The 6,828-nt window shown below is 36.2% G+C and overlaps 1 long non-coding RNA gene across 1 annotated transcript; it reads right to left on the bottom strand.

Annotated features, from left to right (window-relative positions):
- Positions 1–2,589: 2,589 nt before the first annotated feature.
- LOC112470372 lies at positions 2,590–6,822 on the bottom strand. Its single transcript, XR_003042969.1, has 2 exons — positions 6,703–6,822; positions 2,590–6,615 (listed from the first exon to the last, which is right to left on the bottom strand). It is a non-coding gene; the product is annotated as an uncharacterized LOC112470372 (long non-coding RNA).
- Positions 6,823–6,828: the final 6 nt, after the last annotated feature.

Raw genomic sequence — 6,828 nt, 5'->3', positions numbered from 1 at the left:
GAAAAATATACAGACATGCATATGTAACTGAAGGACTTTGGACATTTTCTATTGTGTATCATTCTATTCTTTTTAGTAGGTCGTAAACTGCTAAACTGATACAAGTTCCCTGTTTCAAACACACTATGCCACAGAGTTGTGGTGAGGTTTCTTGCCACTGTATTATCTAGTATTCCTAAGGAGACCCCTGTAATCATTTTCTGTTAAAACCAAGTGCTAGAGAAATGCCTAGCAGTCTGGCACTTAGCTGAGGGAATAAATGCTTATGGTTTTGGTTGGCTGTGATCCTGTTCTTACTGTGAAAATATTTAGTTCAATCATATTTTTAAAAATTAAACTCCCATGTACTCAAGAGCACTAATAACTTCAATCAAAGAGAAATCTCACAAAAATCATGCAAGAAAATAGTAAATATATAAATAGTTATAATTAATTTGATATTTATTCTTTAATACTATAGAAATTGATTCTAGAGCAAGGCCCCTTTTCACAGTTTTCTAATTAAAGTCCTACTTTGATTATAGCCAGTTTCTATGAATTCACTGAAGAGGAAAGAAATACAAATTGACAGTTATGGAGTGGCTGTTATGTGTCAGGTATTATATTACATATGGTCCTATAAATCATCTTATTCAAGCAACTGTGTTAAGAATGAGAGCACTGAGGTTTGAGAGGCTGGGGAACTTGCCCCAGTTTGCACAGCTAGTAAATATATATTAGCTCTGGGATTCATATATGATTTTGTCATCTAAACCCCACACTTTGCCTACTACCTAACACTGTATGTGTATTTTAAAACAATAAACTAGTATCTGTGCCATAATGCTTTATACATTATAATGTTAGCTGGAAATACGTGTGTCAAACATATACTATTCCCTTTGTGGGATGACTTTTTTTTTTTGCAGATATGAATTCATACTTCTTCTTATGTTTCATTGTCAGAAAAGTCTTCAATACCTCATATTGAAATATAAATTCATTTATCTTTCTTTAAAATGGCTAATGAAAGAGGCATTAACAGGTCACAATATTCTCCTGCTGTGAATTCTGTATGTACTCTTCCTATACCCCCATTTTATATTTTTTAAGATCTAGATTGAGTCTGAGGAATACCAAAATCTCAACTTAACTTAAAATTCTTTGTTGCAGATTATTAACTGTCTAGCTATTGAACAATATCTTGGGGGGGAAAAAATCAATGGATTGTTTCAGTTTTAATGTAGATACTTGGTGTATCATAATCACAGTCTTCTTTCATCTTTTTCTATGTTGAATTCAACTTCTGACTAGTGCTAAATCCACTATCTTGGTACTGTTTAAATACAAAACAATACAATACTCCCTAACCTTAAGCCATACTGCCTGTAAAGTGTTTATTGGCAAGCAACCAAAGGAGCAGCTGACCTTAACACAGGACTATGTGCTAGAGACCCTGCCTCGTACCTTACATGCACTATGCCATTGAATCCTCAGGACCACACAATTAGGTACCATGATTATTCCGAATTTTACAAACGAGGAAACTGAGAGGTTAAGTAGCTTTCCTAGGGTCACATTACCAAGGAAAATGGTGGAGCCAAGTTTCTAAGCCAGATGGCCTCGACTGGAGATTGAGCTCTTAACCCCTAGGGCCTCTCTTGCACAAGACGAACACACGTGGAAAAAAATACAAAACCTAGAAAACAACTCGAGTTGTTAAAATAAGGTCACTGTCTAATCAGGCTGGCACCAGAAAGCTTCAGGGACAAGATTCTGAGCATGGCATCAAGGATGAGTGGGATTTATCTGGCAGAGATGAGAAGAATGGAGACATCAGGACAGGATTGACCATGGCTTGCTGTATGGGGTAAAAAAACAGCATCAGCCTAAAAGAAGGATGAGGTTGGGTGATTTTTAGTAGAATCTTATCGACTTTGGTCCCCTCATTTCTTTTTCTGGTTTTCCTTAAGAATAAAACAAAATGCAAATACTTACTATAAGATCATATAGCACCCAGATATGCATAGAACAGAAACATCAATGTATACAGTTTAAGTAGTACACTTTTTAGTTACTGATCTTTTTTCCTTCCTGGTGTTACTACAACTGGCCTCACCATTTTATATCTGTTAATCTTCCTTACCTGAATTTAAATCTAGCTATTTGAATTGTGTTAATAGTTATTCCTATTTCAATTGAATGAAAGGATTCCCCACTTCCTCCCCTCAACCCCTCAGCCTTTTCCCAACCTTACTATTGAATTCTGGAAATCTATAACAAATATATGGCAAAGATGTTATAGTACAGGAAGTCCAAGCTTATTAATGGGCTGTGTTCCAGAATAAATTACTTGTTGGGAAGAACCTGGAATTTATTTTCCCATAGAAATAGTTGTTAAGTTCCCAGCGGGTCCACAAAAGCTTGGTTAACCTGAAGTGTGTAGAGAAATGAACAGTCACCTTTGTGTTGATCTCTGCCTATTCTAAGGACTCTATGGATTTCTTCTTACATTTTAGCTAACCACTGCTTTTGGGACACAGTTTTTTCATTATAAATTATGGAAAAAGCTGACTTACACTTACAATTCTATCCAAATCCAATCCTTAATTCTATTTTAGGCTGTTTATTTTTTCTGATCATTACTTAAACTATGACTTCAACCGGAGAGTTATTTTCTTTAGCCTAAGGTCAGGAGTCAATAGAATAGCCCAAGAATGCTAGGGCTTAGGTTATGACATTACCTTCTCTACCTGCAGCATGATGAGAAGGCAGTGAAACAGCACCAGGGCCCTGTCTTGCCCCTGCTGCTGCCAGTGACCATCTGGTTCCTGGAAGATATCTTTTGGCCCTTGCAAGGATTTAAAAGAAATATTTTTTTTTGGTTTCTGATTTGGCATCAGGTAGTAGTTCCCAGGTCTTTGTGCCCGTTGGTTAGGTGTTAGAACTTGAGAGATTACCTGATCATGTGTGTTTTAACTATAGTTGAATTTATATTACAGAAATTTCATTCTTAAATAATCTAAAGCTATGATGTGGAAGTCTGCCAAACACAACGCTTGTCGCAGAAACACTTCCTTGCAGGGCACAGTAACCACAATAAAACCAAAATCTTTGTTTTAGATATTTAGATAGAAACATTACCAACAAATGTTTCTAAAACAAAATGCTTAAAGTGAAAAACATTTGTGTCTATAGCCATCATAATAGTGTGGTTTAAAAAACATTTAGGATCTGTCTAACCCCACTTCTACCTTTTTACCTCCTTGAGTTTTGACACTAGCTAAGGACTCCTGGTATAACATTAGAGCCTGCCTTAGAAATGTTCGAAAAACATTTGTATGATTAGGGAAGATTTATATTCACACGCCTACCCCTCCAAAAAAGAAAAGAAAAAAAAAAAAACCCACTAAATTTATACAACTATGTCTGCTGTCACTGTCTTTTTAAACACTTGGTAGTTTTGTCAGCACATATTTGCCAGTAAAGGAATGGCTTTATTGCTTAAAGACTTCTTATATATTAAACATGCATACATATATCTTTCCCTTTAAGTCTACATAATCTAGAATGAGACTTTTTAAGGATATAGGTGGTATTTTCTTAATAACTTCATTATAGTATTCACAATAAAGTGGTTAATTTTTACAAAATTAAAATCACTATCAAAAGGCAGATCAATTACTTAAGAAAGTAAGGCATACTAACAGAATAAAAACACTACTGCTTCAAGTATCACATAGGTAAAATTATTTTTAAAAAGATCTAGTCATCCACTGACAAGATCTTTTTAAAAATAGCATAATTTTACAACCATAGATAACATTTCTAATTATGCCCGTGCTTAACAACATATACTTTTTTCAGGATCAGGAAGTCTCTCTTATAGTGCATTTCAATTGACAAATACATTTTTTGTATTCCTCAAAACAATGGATAGACAGGTGTTAGACTTCGCAAAGGTGAAATAAGCTACCGGTTGCCACTTATGAATGAAGAGAGCTCCAACTGCTGGCTACTCCAAGTTTGTTTTTGGCAAAGGGCATTTGGCAGGAAGTTAGCATTTCCATATATAGAGAGCACAGAGCTGTAGTAGGCTTCTGGGAAACTCTACAGTAGGAGAATTTGGAATCTAATTGGAAAGTTTTAGGGCCAAGTAGGTTTACAATCACTGAATGTGAAGACAGTTATCTCAACTGTATTTAAAAGGAGAAAGAAAGAGAAAGGAGGAGGAAGAGAGAAAAGAAAGAAAAATAATTTTAGAGCTCTGGGGGGGAATTAAGTGAGAGCACACGCAGAAAAGCGTCCAGTGAGGTTATCAAGATGCATTATGTACTCAATAATGTTAGCCAAATTTGAGCAGTGGGAATTTTAGTGGGCAAACATAGGATTATTTAAGATTAATTATGTCAGTAGTTTTGTTAGCACCTGCAGCTTCTAAGAATTATAGACATAGCACCTGAAATAAGTTCAATTATCAACTGAAATAAACACTAATCAAATTCACTAGTATTGCAAATATAATGAGATTTCTTTCTTGGTTGGGCTATAATTCCCCAAGTCTGGGCTACTTAGCGCAGCTGGTAGATAAACATCATGGATTATAGCCATGTTCAAGTCAAGCTTTATAAAGAGAAGACAGTGAAATGCTAAGATTAGGCACCACATCCCTATCCCTAGATACATGTCATGCAAATAAGTTTGTTGGTCACAAAAAAGGGACTGGATAAAAGGGTGCAGCCAGCTTAGAGCAAGCACATCTTAATTTCTCGAAAAATTCAAAGCCTATCTATAAAGTCATGACATATATAAGGAACAAGTTCGAAAACACGTTTTTCAAGTCCAGTAGAGTTCTCCGTTAAGGGAACTAATTTCCTTGTTATAACCAGCATGTTTGATCTCCAAATGTTTTTTAAAAATTGTAAATAGAACATAACTTCACAACTTAAGTTTCGAAGATGGTAAGAATAAATTTTACTTTAATTTTTTCTAAAGAGGAAAAAAAACCCACAAAAAGAAAATCTACACTATTTAAGTACTGTATTCAAATTCAGACGATAAAAATGTGGGTCAGAATAAATATAATATCTGAACTTGCTTTAACATTATGGGAATTTCTAAATTTGAAAGTTCAAAAAATAAACATTTTGAAGTGGAGTTATCAGTTCTTTTCAAAATGCTCTGTAATAAATTTTAAATGAAAGAAATTCAATATTCTACTGATTTAAGGCACCAGTATTACAAATTAATTCCCACTAGGTTAGCCAACATGTATCAGAAAAATAATTTCCTAAGATTCAATTCATCATTCCTGCAGAACATACAAAAAGGTCCTCTGGTCATGTTCTAGTATTCTCTTTCTCACAAAAACTAAAAATATCTTGCAATTTATTCTCCTTCAGTAAGAGTTCTACGGCAATCGGTGCAAGTGGGCACCTTTCTCACCCCTGTGCTACCTCAGCACTGTGTAACTTTGATCCCATTTATCTACTAAGATTTGCTCATTAAAAAAGATTAATGCCATCCACTGTAATATATTAAAAAGTACTTTTTACAGGCTGGCAGCACACTGGAAGTTCTGAACCAACCACATTTCAACCCTAACAAAACGACGTATTTCTCAATTCTGTGACACAACGAAGTGGACAGCAACATGTGTAACGCACCAAAGATCTAAAACTTAAAAAACCTAAATAAATTAAATGCCCAGACAGAAAATTCTTAATAAGCCATCTTACTTAAAATTGAAAGCTGTCCTTAAAATCTATTTCCAGTTTTACAGTAACGTTTCTTCGTGGGCAGACCACAACAGAATTAGGATTATTTCCAGAAACGTGGTCAGTTATACCTAAGTTGTATTTTACTCCCCCAGTGATCTCTGCGCCTTTATTTGCGCTGTGAAAAATAAACAGCTGTATCATGTCTTTCTGGGCCATCAATAGGTTTTATTTACATTGTTTTGAGAAAAGGAGACAAAAAGACATCCCTTTATAATTGTCTTTCAGCAATCTGTTTTGAGAGAAATGTGTAACACACAATTTTATACATAATATAAGGAAACATAAATATCTATATATACAAAAACAGACATATAAATAGACAAAGATAAAGTGGCTGTGAAGTCTCTTAAAGTATAAATTTATAAATTGACCGCCTGACACATAACTTAGGTCTGTAATGGAGAAAAATCATTGAGTGCAAAAAACCACGAAAACATCACTGTCACTAACAGAGAAAAAATTAAATAGAAAACAAAAAACAATAATCACCGGAAAACCTGGGTCTTGTAAAGATTTTTTTCCATCAGAAGATGCAGAAACATTTTTCCCCCTGATGCAAATGAAAACGTTTCTCAAGCACCCCCAGCTTCTTCCCTGCTTTTTCCCCCAGGCGCCGGTGTAGACGGCCGGTGTGGACTTTTTTCCAAAGATGAGAAGTAGAAATTTGTACTTTATCGGGAGCGGGTGCACTTTTCCCCCTCGCCCCCCTTTCCTCTGCCTCCAAGATGGTAGGAAAGTTGTCGTTTCGGAGGGCAGAGGAGCGGCTCTCTGGTGTTATGTCCTCGCAGTGCCTGTAGTGGTGCTGTAGGAGGCTGCTGCCTCTTCTTGTGCAGCCCCGGCAGCCCTGCCTTCTTGGCTGGAGAGTATATTCAGGGATTTCCCCTTAATAATCACCGACCCTGGGAGCACTTTTTAGTTTCCAAAATAAAAATATGATCCTCACCCCTCTTGCCTGACAGGGAAAGGCTCTCGCTGGAGCCCAGGGGGGAGCAGTAGCAGCGGCAGCCGAGCTTCCTAGTCCATTGCCAGCGCCTCTCACTCTGATCTGTCAGCCCAGCCGAGGGAAAAG

This window comes from Pteropus alecto, unplaced genomic scaffold (genome assembly GCF_000325575.1).
Source record: "Pteropus alecto unplaced genomic scaffold, ASM32557v1 scaffold3, whole genome shotgun sequence".
In the NCBI taxonomy this organism is placed as follows: domain Eukaryota; kingdom Metazoa; phylum Chordata; class Mammalia; order Chiroptera; family Pteropodidae; genus Pteropus; species Pteropus alecto.
This window is presented reverse-complemented; position numbering and strand designations above follow the sequence as displayed.